This window comes from Hemicordylus capensis, chromosome 2, assembly GCF_027244095.1.
Source record: "Hemicordylus capensis ecotype Gifberg chromosome 2, rHemCap1.1.pri, whole genome shotgun sequence".
Taxonomy (NCBI): domain Eukaryota; kingdom Metazoa; phylum Chordata; class Lepidosauria; order Squamata; family Cordylidae; genus Hemicordylus; species Hemicordylus capensis.
The window spans coordinates 406,096,598-406,109,442 of NC_069658.1; the positions used below are offsets into that span (position 1 = coordinate 406,096,598).

The window sequence follows — 12,845 nt, forward strand, 5'->3', positions numbered from 1 at the left end:
CAGCTTTCCAAACCGGGTCTCACTGATCGTGAGACCTGGCACCAGCAATTGCTGGTGGCCAATGTGAAATAATATTGGTTTTCCAGGGTATGATAAGCCTTGAATGTGAGCGGTGAATTGGGACTTTAATTTACAACAATCTACCATGAAAAATATGGCTCTATCAAATCCATATTGCGGAACTGTAAAATTAATTTAAATGTACCGGATGCTAAATGTCTAGCAGTGGTGAAGTTTGATTTGAATAGAGTGCTTTCCTCTGCGAAACTACATTCCCATGGATTCCCATGGATAAATACATGTAGGCAATGTTACATGAGACTTAACATCCCATATGCATTTTTCAGGTTTATTACCCTTTTTCATGTGCACTCATGTTGTGGAAATCATTTCAGAAGCAACTCTTGCAGAAGAAAGTCTTGACTCGGATTGCCTTTGTGCGTGTTCTTAGTAGTGTTGCAACTTAAGTTCTCTGCCTCGGTAGGTGTGGCTGAGTTTCATCACATGTCCAGAAGAAGAGCCAGTGATAGATACATGAAGGTTGCATATGTTACTGCATCAGTGTTGGAGCTGACTTTCTATGATCTTGTTGCACATTGTTCCAGTGTATGAATGGAAGAACTATGAGGATGGAGAGAATGGAATGCTTCCTTCCAAGCCAGTAATCTCCTCTTTGGGGGCTGGATGATGCTTGCATGGGAAGTAACTGCATGATTTGGCCTGCCTACATATATTGATAGAGCAGCATTGGGACCAGAATATGGCAAATTGGCTTCTGTGCTACTGAAATACTGTGTGTATTTGACTGGAAACTTACACATGCCAAATGCAGTTTCCTGATGTCTGTTTTGATTTATTCCCCAGTGCGCAGACCTAGATTTCATTCTTTCTGTGGCATACTGCTCACCATCCAGTTTCCTAATTTTTCTTTATTATTGATCATCCCATTTAGTGAGCCAAAGAAACTGTTAGAGTCCATTGTTGAGCTGTGAAAATGTATTGTGCTCAGTACATGAGTATTTCTGATGATTGAAAAGCGGTTACATTTCCTTCAGGCTGCCCTTAATGGTACTTTCTGTTGCTGTCTGCAGTTATGTTATTTACATTGGTTTCCACAGCCTTGCTGCATAATAACATTTAGTAAGTGCTGGCTTAAATAAATGAGGCATTTGGAGTCCTGTTTTGGGAGGGTGTGCGAGAGTGCCTTTTCTTCTGTTTTTCCTTCACCTGAAAGTGTGGCATAATGTGTAAATCATACATATAATAAATCTTTCTTTGGGCAGAGGATGCTCATGCATTTTTAACTTCTGTAATTTTTATCGTAGTAATTGATTGCCCAGGACTGAAACAGGTTTTTTGATTTGACTTTCAAGGGACGGTGTGCTTCTGAAACTTTTTAATTTTGGATTTCTAGCAGCATGGCTTCTAGCATTCTTATAATAATTTTAATGTACATGCCTGCATGCACATTAAAAACTACTTTTTGTATGGCAAATTGAGCCTGTTGAATGGGATTCTGTTTCTTGAAGAATAGCACTGACAGATTGTTGTGACTCATGCTTCCTAGAGATGTGCACAAATCGATTTTTTGGATTCAATTTGTATCCAGAAAAAATCACCTCTGATTTGTTTTGTATCTAAATCTACTCCCTCCAAATCACCCCGATTCAATTTGTGTTTTTTTAAATTTGATTTTGATTCAGACCACTTAACAAGTTCCTAGGGGCACCAAATGTGTGTGGTGGGTAGGTCCCCATGAGTGCCACCTACCACCCAAATTTCAAGGCAGTGGGACACTTGGTTGATTTTTAATGAATTTGTTTTACTTTTGAACAGTTCTGCCATAGGAAACAATGGGGATTCGAAGTTGCCATATCCTAACCCTAACATGGATCCCCAGCTTTCTTTTTCTTTCTTTTTTTAAAACTAAGCTCTAGCCCTTGCAGAAGTGGAGTTATGGAGCAAAATGTCCAGTCATTGTTTTTCAAGTGTTTGCTTTCTTTGGTGTATAATAACTTTTCCTCATAATGAATTCCTATGAGGATTCATTGCACACCTTCAGTTCTTCTGTTCATTTTGACTATCACTGGACAGTGCCAACTGTCAACTGCCATGTGTCAACTACACCCCCCCCCACACACACACACTGGGATACTCAGTTTATTTTTTAGGTATTTTTGAAGTGTTTAGATTCTTTTGTGTCTTCATTACACACCTTCATTTCTTTTGTTCATTTTGACCTTTGCAGGTGGGGGTGAGGAATTAGTGGCATCCCATGTTCCAACTACCCTGCAACCCATAAGCCACTAGGTACTCAGTTTATATTTTAGGAATTTTTGAGGTGTTTAGACTCTTTGGTGTGTAATGAATCCTCATAGGAATTCATTATGAGGAAAGGTTATTAGACACCAAAGAGCCTAAACACTTGAAAAAAACCCTAGAACATAAACTGAGTAGTAGGGATGTGCATGGTCCGGAGCAGTCCGGACCAGCACCAAAGGGGGGCCTTTCTTTTAGGGCGGGGAGGGCTTACTTACCCCTCCCGCCTCTTTGCCCCTGCCAGAGGCCATATTGTACCTTGTAAATGGGGCGCTGGAAACCAGCCGCCCCCCCCCCCCGCGAGCGGATTAGGGCCAAAAATTAGTAAAGTACTGCTGCCGTCCCGCCCTCCCTCCCCCCCACCCCCGAGTGCTCACCGCATTGTTTCCAAAAAAAGAGAGGAGCTCGTGAACAGAGCTTCTCTCTCGGCAAAGTCTGTGGCCTAACTGGGGCCTGGGGCGCGCGTGTGATACGACGTCTAAAGGAACTTCCGCCGGAGGCCTGGTCTACCCGGCCTCGTCCCGCAGGGTAGGCCGGGCCTCCGGTGGAAGTTCCTTTAGACGTCGTATCGCGCACGTGCCCCAGGCCCCAGTTAGGCCACAGACTTTGCCGAGAGAGAAGCTCTGTTCGCGAGCTCCTCTCTTTTTTTGGAAACAATGCGGTGAGCACTCAGGGGGGGGGGGGCGGGACAGCGGCAGCACTTTACTAATTTTTGGCCCTAATCCACTTGTGGGGGGGGGGGCGGGGGCGGCTGGTTTCCAGCGCCCCATTTACGAGGTACAATACGGCCTCTGGCGGGGGCAAAGAGGCGGGAGGGGTAAGTAAGCCCTCCCCGCCCTTAAAGGGGGACCCCCCACCCGGACCCAGACCGGCCAAGTCTGAACTGGTCTGGAAGTTCGAAGGCCTTTAGAATGGCCTCCAGACCGGTTCGGACACACCCCTACTGAGTAGTAACCCACTGCCTTGCGGGTGGGAGTGGGGTGTAGTTGGCACATGGCAGTTGACAGTTGGCACTGTCGAAAAGACAGTTAAAATGAACAGAAGAAATGAAAGTGTGTAAAGAATCCTCATAGGGATTCATTGAGGGAAAGTTATACACCAAATAATCCAAACACTTAAATAGTGACCACACATTTTCGCTCCATAACTCTACTTCTACAAGGGCTAGAGCTTAGCTTTATAAAAATAATGAAATCTGGGAATTGGGGGGAATTAATAGGAGGGATCTGAATTCCAAATCAATTCGAATCAAATCAGGTGTGATTCAATTTGTACCCGAATCTAGCCAATGGACCACAGGGGTGATTTGTTTTGTCTCTAGTCATCTAAATCAGCTAGATTTGAGTACAGATTGATTTGTACCCAAATCAATTTGCACATCCCTAATGCTTCCCCCGGCCCTGTCACATAGAAGACCCACAGTTTGCTGTTTGTTAATAAACACTCGTGCTGAAAGCAGAACTCTCTCAATTACATGGTGGGACATGTAGGCATCAAGCAAGAACAGCCATGGATGAAGCATGCTATTTGTAGTCTGCAACTGGAGATTGGATACAGGAAAGAAGTAAAAGTTTTACTCCTGTTGATTGCATTCCCCTTTTAATTCACACATTCATCACTTGCTGTTGATCAAAGTGATGTAGGCATACTCTGCAAGATAATGAAAACTTGAAAATGTCATTTAATTGATGAAACAAATAGAAAAAACTATGCTACGTGAGCATACGTGAGTGTACATGCAGTGGGTAGACAGGGTAGGCTTCTTGTCTTCTGTTTTACCCCATCTCACTGAAAACCATGTTTTTCATGTTTTAAACAGAAGTAAATTAAAGTGCTGTCATTCAGTTGAACTAACAGAATTCTGTTTCTGTCTAGTGCCCACCTGACACATTCAAATTCACCATGAAGCTTACCTTCTTCCTTCCTTTTTCACATTGTGCATGGACTGGCAGCCTAATAATTCGGTCACAAAACTTCTGGAAATTACAGTTTGGGAAGTTCTGATCATTAGGAACATAACTACATCACATCTTTACCTTACGTGGTGCTGTTTAAATGTGTCAAGTGACCAATCTAGCCAGGGTTCCTATCCCAGATGATTACAATGCATTTTGAACTGTGACTGGCCAACATTCCTTGACCAGGTTGCTTGGTGGGACTACTGAAGAAGGAAAAAGGCGGAAAAAGGGAAGAAGTGGTTGCTTCTTCTGGCTTGTGGATTCCTTCAAAGCCTATTTTGGGAGCAGATTTCTTTAATTTATTTATCAACAGATGGTTGATGCTAGTTTCCTCATTTCGTATTTGATTTCCAATTCCTAATCTATCATGGTTCCTCACTGAACAATACACCACTTTGGTTTTTCTGGGTGTGATCATATCTTTACATCTGAGGGGCTGTAGCTCGGTGGCAGAGCATCTGCTTTGAATGCAGAAGGTTCCAGGCTAATAGGGATGTGCACAAACTGTTGGTTCACTCCCGGGAGGATGGGTGTGTTTGTGTGTGTGTGGGGGGTTGCTTTAAGGGACAGGGAAGGCTCTGCATACCTGTCAGCCCCTGCCCCGCTGCTTCCCCCCACCGGCACTCTCCAAAACAGCAGGCATGCTGGGCTGCAGCATTCCTGCTTGCGCCCCGATCAGCGTCGCCATGCTCCTGGCCAACATAATAGGTAGGCAATGCCTTCCCTGTTCCTTAAAGCACCCCCACACACCCTTTGAACTGGTTTGAGTGGCAGCTGATTGAACTGGTTCAGCACTCCAGAAAGGGAGCACCAAACCAGTCTGTGCACATCCCTACAGGCTAAATTCCTGAAGTTTGCAAGTCAGTCTGGGAAAGACTCCTGCCTGAAACATTGGACAGCTACTGCCAGTCAGTGTTGACAATACTGAGCTAGATGGACCAATGATATGACTCTGTATAATGCAGGGAACCTGCCAGGGAGGCGGTTGGACCCTTAGACAATGAGGGCATGGAAGTGATTATTAAGGAGAATAAGGAGATTGCAGAGAAGCGGAATGTGTTCTTTGCATCTCTCTTCATGGTGGAGGGTACTGACTAAATACTTGCTCCAGAACTGAGCTTCTCAGTCTTGGAGGCTGAAGAACTGGGCCAAATTGAGGTGATGAGAGAAGATGTTCCACTGTGGGAAACAGTATGCTGGACTACATAAGCCTTTGGCCTGATCCAGCAGGGCTGTTCTTACATTCTTATGTAATGCAGCATCCTATGAAGGATGTTCATATTTTTTTATGAGTGCGTTGAAAATCTTTCAGGTACATATGACCATGGAACTGTGTGTGCGCTTGGCAAATGCTTCTTTTTAGCAATGTGTGTCTAACAGGTATATGCACTAGGAAGGTAGATCCTATAGGCCCCTTTCAGCATGAACATGCAATAGCAAATTTGCATCTGCTGTTGTATAACACATGATGTGACTGTTGATGGTTGCATACAGTGGTAAGTTTAGTAGGAGAATGAAGTGGTTAAGTGCTTTGAAATATCTCTGTTAATTACATGGCAGAGGATAGTTCTGGTGCTCAGCTAGAAAGCTTGCCACTTTTCTTTTTGTAGAAAATGAGTATTAGTCCTATTCCTAGTCCTCTCCAGGGGGAGGGAGAAGATGCATCATCTAGAGAGTGATCAGTTTGCTTCTTTTATACCATGCATAATATACCAGTATTAGTCCTAAGCCAGAAGGCTTGCCACTTCTTTTCTTTTTGTAGAAAAGGAGTATTAGACCTCTGCATCTCCATAATGGCATAAATTACTGGCAAACCATGAAGGAGAAGCCTGGTTTCAAAAAGGCAATTTCTTTCCATACTGAGGTACGATAAAAAAAAAACAAATGTGCTTGAAAATATTTTGTAAAGCTTTTGGGGAAAAAAAAGCTTATTTTTGACTGAATTTGAACTTTGGGGCAAATTTTAACTTCTCAGAACTGAACTGAATCAAATCTAAACAAAGGCACAAAAATAGTGGGAGGAAAGCTGAACTGAAGGTCTCCTTTTCCTAATGACTCATTTACTCATTTGTCAACTTTTTACTGGTTTGTGAAGAAGCCCTTTTGTCAAAAACAATCTGTTCTACAAAAAAGGCATAAGAAAATGGGGTTCTTAAGTTGTGGGACAAATATATGTTGATTCTGAAATATGTTAAACATAATAATAGAGTTCAATGTGTTTAAAGGCAATTAGTAGACATTTAAATAGGCATTTCACTTCCATGCTGATATGTATCTTATTCAGGTTTCCTAAGCGTGCTTTATTATTCTGAACTGGTAAAACCTAGTAGTTAAAATCTGGGTATTAAAACTCTCAGTGGATATTTTGGAATAACTTTGTATCTCAGCTGAACATTTTGTGCAAAAACCTGATTCTGTAATATTGTCTTTTTTGGACTTTGTCACTGGCACCCCAAGTTTGATGTAGTTACTGTACATGGTTTTGTCTCTGTGGATGAAGAAGTGCCTTGGGTAACGTTGTAGTTGAATGGTTTTTTTCTCCTGTTGGGATACAAAGCTACCCTAAGCAGGACCTTCAGGGATGTACAGGTGAAACTCGAAAAATTAGAATATCGTGCAAAAGTTTATTAATTTCAGTACTGCAAATTAAAAGTGATATATGAGATAGTGATATATGAGATAGACGCATTACATGCAAAGCGAGATAAGTCAAGCCTTAATTTGTTATAATTGTGATGATCATGGCGTACAGCTCATGAGAACCGCAAATCCACAATCCCAGAAAATTAGAATATTGTGAAAAGGTTCAACAGTCTAGGCTCCAGGTGTCCCACTCCAATCAGCTAATCAATCCATAACACCTGCAAAGGGTTCCTGAGCCTTTAAATGGTCTCTCAGTCTGGTTCATTAGGAATCACAATCATGGGAAAGACTGCTGACTTGACAGTTGTGCAGAAAACCATCATTGCCACCCTCCATAAGGAGGGAAAGCCTCAAAAGGTAATTGCCAAAGAAGTTGGATGTTCCCAAAGTGCTGTATCAAAGCACATTAATAGAAAGTTATGTGGAAGGGAAACGTGTGGAAGAAAAAAGGTGCACAAGCAGCAGGGATGACCGCAGCCTGGAGAGGATTGTCAGGAAAAGGCCACTCAAAAGTGTTGGGGACTTTCACAAGGAGTGGACTGAGGCTGGAGTTAGTGCATCAAGAGCCACCACACACAGACGGATCCTGGACATGGGCTTCAAATGTCGTATTCCTCTTGTCAAGCTGCTCATGCACAACAAACAACGTCAGAAGCGTCTTACCTGGGCTCAAGAAAAAAAGAACTGGTCTGTTGCTCAGTGGTCCAAAGTCCTCTTTTCTGATGAGAGCAACTTTTGCATCTCATTTGGAAACCAAGGACCCAGAGTCTGGAGGAAGAATGGAGAGGCACACAATGCGAGATGCTTAAAGTCCAGTGTGAAGTTTCCACAGTCTGTGTTGACTTGGGGAGCCATGTCATCTGCTGGAGTTGGTCCACTGTGCTTCATTAAACCGCCCTGAGCCATTTTGGAAGGGCGGTATATAAATCAAATAAATAAATAAATAAATAAATAAAGTCCAGGGTCAACGCAGCCGTCTATCAGGAGATTTTGGAGCACTTCATGCTTCCTTCCGCAGACGAGCTGTATGGGGATGCTGACTTCATTTTCCAGCAGGACTTGGCACCTGCCCACACTGCCAAAAGTACCAAAACCTGGTTCAATGACCATGGGATTACTGTGCTTGATTGGCCAGCAAACTCGCCTGACCTGAACCCCATAGAGAATCTATGGGGCATTGCCAAGAGAAGGATGAGAGACATGAGACCAAACAATGCAGAAGAGCTGAAGGCCGCTATTGAAGCATCCTGGTCTTCCATAACACCTCAGCAGTGCCACAGGCTGATAGCATCCATGCCACGCCGCATTGAGGCAGTAATTGCTGCAAAAGGGGCCCAAACCAAGTACTGAATACATATGCATGCTTATACTTTTCAGAGGTCCGATATTGTTCTATTTACAATCCTTGTTTTATTGGTTGGTTCCATGTAATATTCTAATTTTCTGGGATTGTGGATTTGGGGTTTTCATGAGCTGTACGCCATGATCATCACAATTATAACAAATTAAGGCTTGACTTATCTCGCTTTGCATGTAATGCGTCTGTCTCATATATCAGTTTCACCTTTTAATTTGCATTACTGAAATTAATGGACTTTTGCACGATATTCTAATTTTTCGAGTTTCACCTGTATTTTCAGGTGGCGCAGAGGTCTGCAGAAGGAAGGAGGATCAGCAAAAATTGCTTTTGCCCTGTTATGCACAGCTTTATTTAGAATGTATAATGTTAGTCTGGACGTCAACAAGTGAGATTAGAGGGCCGAGAACAGAACTCTGTGGAAAAAGAAAAACTTGCTACTGAGTTTTATTAAAGAGCTATTACTAGAAGCTTCAGATAATCTTGGGTTTCCTTGTCTTTTGCTATCTTGGTCTTGTTCCATTCTTATTTTTTTGGTCACTTTTTAAAAAATAGAACTGACCACTGTGGTGGTATTGTATCAAAACAAGCAATTTGTTGAATGGTTCCAAACTAAGTTATAGTCATGACTAAATCACATTGAAATTAATGGGTCTTAAGTTAGTCACGTCTCATTTATTTTTAATGGTACTTAGTCATGACTAACTTAGCCTGGATCTTGCCCCATGTGTTCAAGGAGTTTTGGAGTACAAAAAGAGAAAGAGGCAATATGATAGTTACTGAGCAGGGATCAAGAGAAAGCTTTTTAAAGGTCGGGGGAAACAGTATTTCTGAAACTGAAAGAAAAGGCACCAAAGGGGAAAGAGAGATATTGAAAATATGTAAATGGAATGTGAGAACAAAAGAAATATTATTTGAAACTAAGAAACTGGATTATGGATCAAATGTTGGCTTTGGAAGGCATAGTAAGCTTAAGTGCAAACAGTATCTCTGTAGGAAGAGAAGTGCAGAGGACTGTATTATGGGCAGGGGCCAAGCTGTAATTGTGCTCATGGGGTTCAAATAACCTGTGCTGAGCTGCTTCTGGGGCCACCTCACTGGCCTCTTCTCCTCCCCATCAGCATGCCACCTTGTCTCCATGCCTACTGGTGGTATCTCCCTCATAGCAACAGTGGGTTCCCTGAGCCAGCAGCCTATGTGGAGGCTGCCGTGCCCCCACCGTTCTGCTGGCCTCTGCACACATGTGGCGGCATTTGAGTGGCTGGCACAGCTGTTGGCCATTCAAAAGGCTGATATGCATGTTCAGAGGCCAGCAGAGAGGTGGGGACATGGCAGCCTCCCTGCGGGCTGCTAGGACTGGAAGCCTGCCTACACTGCCGCCACGGGGGAGGGACTACTGGTACCCGCAGCGGTGAGGTGGCATGTGTGTGGGGAGGAGAGGGGGGCCAGCGAGGTGGCCCCAGAAGTTATTGAGGTGGGGAGCGTGCCACTGCCATTGCCATGGATTGGGCGGGGTGGACTGCCCATGAGCACACGGGCCGCCTGTGCCCTCCCTTTGCCACTGATTGTGGGAATTGCCAAAATCAAATAGTTTTGTGGAGTCCAGTGTGACATCCTGCTGTTACTTAGTCTTGCTTTAAAAGCGTTCTCATGCAAAGCTCTTCAAGTCTTCCATTCTTTCGGTTGCTGGAGCATCATTAGCGGCAAAGTTTTGGAAGTTGTATCCTGCACCCATAACTGAAAACTGGATTGAAGACCACCTGATCTGACAGTTAAGGAATAAATTATGTACTTCACGTGAGAGAAATCAGAGAAATATAACTCAGTTTGACAGCCTTTTCTAGAAATGTTCTCTAATTGGACATCGATCTTTTGTGGAAGTCTGATCTATACTCAAAAAGCCCTTTCCCTTTTCTCCTCTTTAATTGAATGCTTTCTTCTTAAAACCATCTTGATCCTTTTCAAAATAGATTTATGTTATACTGTCGGAGCATGTTGATGGTGTGAGTGGGTATTTGATATGTTAGGCAATATAAAAACGCATATATTTTCCTGTCTGATCATACAGTGGATTTTCTTTGCTAATTTCCTGTCAAAATAGTAATAACAAAAAAGCAGTGAGCCACTAATCTGTAGGATCTGTACTGCAATTCCTCAAAACCTCTAGTGTAATTATTGCGCAGGTATTTCCAAAGTGATGTTGGCCTGGGTCCTCTGCCACTTTTTGGGAATTTGTGGTTCAGTGTTTCACATGGACTCGCTTGTTTCCTGTTCTGCTGAATATATTTAGTAGTAGTGAAAGCTGCAGTGAAACCTCAGCATCCTGAATAGCCTACTCTGCATTCTAGAGAGAGTTGCTTGAGGAGCAACAAGAGCTCTTGGCAGCGCAGCATGAAGTGTGCTCCTGCGGAAATAAAGTTTGCACAGTCAGCTTTAATTGCTCCTATTCTGTGCTCTGAAGAAGTGTGCCAGTTGGTCTCAGCTTTTACTGTGTTCTTGAGACAGATAAAGCTCAATCCCTAGTTGAAGTGTCATCAATCACAAGTGCTTACCAGCCCTTTTGCTCTCATAATGAGATGCTTGATTGCAACCTGGACTTTAGTGTCGGAAAAACTAATCCTGACCCAGGGCAAATTTCAGCATTAGCAGCTCCTTACAGATCTGAAAGTGATGAGCTCTTCTAAGTGGGTCTGATCCCTATGAGTTCTCTCTCTTTCAATCAGTATTGTTGCTGCCACTATATACAGGGCCGTCTCTCTGTGTTTGGATTCAGTGACTGCACCTTGCCAGTGCAAACATTGTTGTGGTGTTTGGAGTTCTGCATATGAGGGTCTCAGATGTGCTTTTTCAAAAATAACCCTAGAACTATTAAGATAAGTTTGGAAGTGTTTCGGCAATGCCTGACAAAATTTCAGAAGCCGGAGGGGGTGCATATTGGGGAGGTGGGGTTGGCCACCACCACTACCATCATTCAGTTACCTTTTTAATTTTAAACAGTATTATAACATTGCTTTAGCTGGGCATGACTAGAGGCTCTGTTGACTCTGAGTTTGGTGTGATGAGTGGCATGGATGACCAGGGGCAGGTGGCAGACTGGTAAGTGATGGAAGCATGTGTGTCTGTGAAGGGCAAGGAATAGATATGCACTGAGTGCTCATCTATCCTGAACCAGGATAACTGTCTGGAACTATCCTCTAGTTCAGGGCTACTCAACTGCAGCCCTCCAGCTGTTTTTGGACTATAGCTCCCAGCATCTCCAGTCACCCTGGCCAATAGTCAGGGTTGATAGGAATTGTAGGCCAACATCTGCAGGAGCGCCAAAGTTTGAGTAGCCCTGCTCTAGTTCTTCAGCTCCCTAATCCAAGAGTTTGCTGCATTGAGCCCATTATGTGCTTTGTTAACTGCAGGCCTGCTCAAGATGAGTATGTTTAGTTATGTGGTCCTTTTGATCTGTAAATACTTGTTGATCTAGAGAAGCACCTTGATGGTCTGTTGAAGAATAAGTGGCTAGAAAACAATTCATCCAGGGCACTTTTCTCAGTTTTTGTGTTTAGACTTGGAGGACATTTCCTCCCCACATTTTGCCTTTTCAAGGCATCGACAAAGAATGGGGATTTATCTGCGATTCATAATACTAAATTTGAAGACAATGGCCAGTATGATGTGCAGCCTACCTCAGGGGCTGCTGCACATACAAAATTTTGCCCTGGCGGAGTTGCACAAGAGTGAACTTTCACAATGACTCCGAAATATGCACCTGAGCTCATGCAATGGAGCTTTCATTGACAACAATGCAAGCTCCATTGCACAACTGCAGGAGTGTATTTCTGAGCTGTTGCACAACTGCAGTGTTGTACAACTCTGCTGAGACTAATTTTTATGTGTACAGCAACCCTGGCAGAAGGGAAATACCAGCAGTAGATTGTGTATCATGTTGGCCAGTATGTCTTTAAAGGAACAAGAGTGTGCCAGTCTTTGGAAACTGAACATTGAAAATATGGAGAAATCTAGTAAGTTGCAGAAACAGCAAAATTTTGTTTTTTGTTTATTGATAAAGTTGGTGTGCATGTCAGCTCTCTACCGAGTCTTTGCAAGTTGCTATTTAACACCAGGTCAGTAAATGGGAATATGTTGTTTATTCGGGGGGATTTAATCCTAGATGAGGAGGATGACTCAGGGTGTGTTGCAGAGACCTGGCTAGGGCTTCTTGATGCAGTAACTGCTTAGACTTAATGCGCTGGGCTATCAGAATTCCATTTCCCTCTTTGGATATCCAGTCCAACTGTACCAATTGTGAGTGTTTGAACACTCACATAAGGTTTATACCTTGTGAGACAGGAATTCTGTTAGTGTACCACACACCTTGTCTTATTATCTGAGCTGATGCAAGTGGACTCTGGTATGGTATTGGAGATCCCCAAACTTATTTTTCTGGGGAACTTCAGCATCAACATGGGAACTGTCTCATTTCTACTGGCAAATGCTGAGAAAGCAGTCCTGAACCAGTGTTGGAGACTGTTTTGGAATGCATGAAGATGAACAAACTGAAACGAAATACAAATATGGAT

At 43.2% G+C, this 12,845-nt stretch overlaps 1 protein-coding gene and 1 long non-coding RNA gene across 6 annotated transcripts in view; one reads left to right on the top strand and one right to left on the bottom strand.

Moving 5' to 3' along the window:
• The window catches only part of LOC128345075 (uncharacterized), a 41,309-nt gene extending 36,942 nt beyond the window's left edge, over positions 1-4,367 (bottom strand). Inside the window, exon 1 of the long non-coding RNA XR_008316255.1 lies at positions 4,233-4,367. This is a non-coding gene — a long non-coding RNA (uncharacterized LOC128345075). The remainder of the gene's footprint in view (positions 1-4,232) is intronic.
• The window catches only part of SLC39A11 (solute carrier family 39 member 11), a 498,275-nt gene that overhangs the window by 104,381 nt on the left and 381,049 nt on the right, over positions 1-12,845 (top strand). The gene's annotated exons all lie outside the window — the stretch shown is intronic.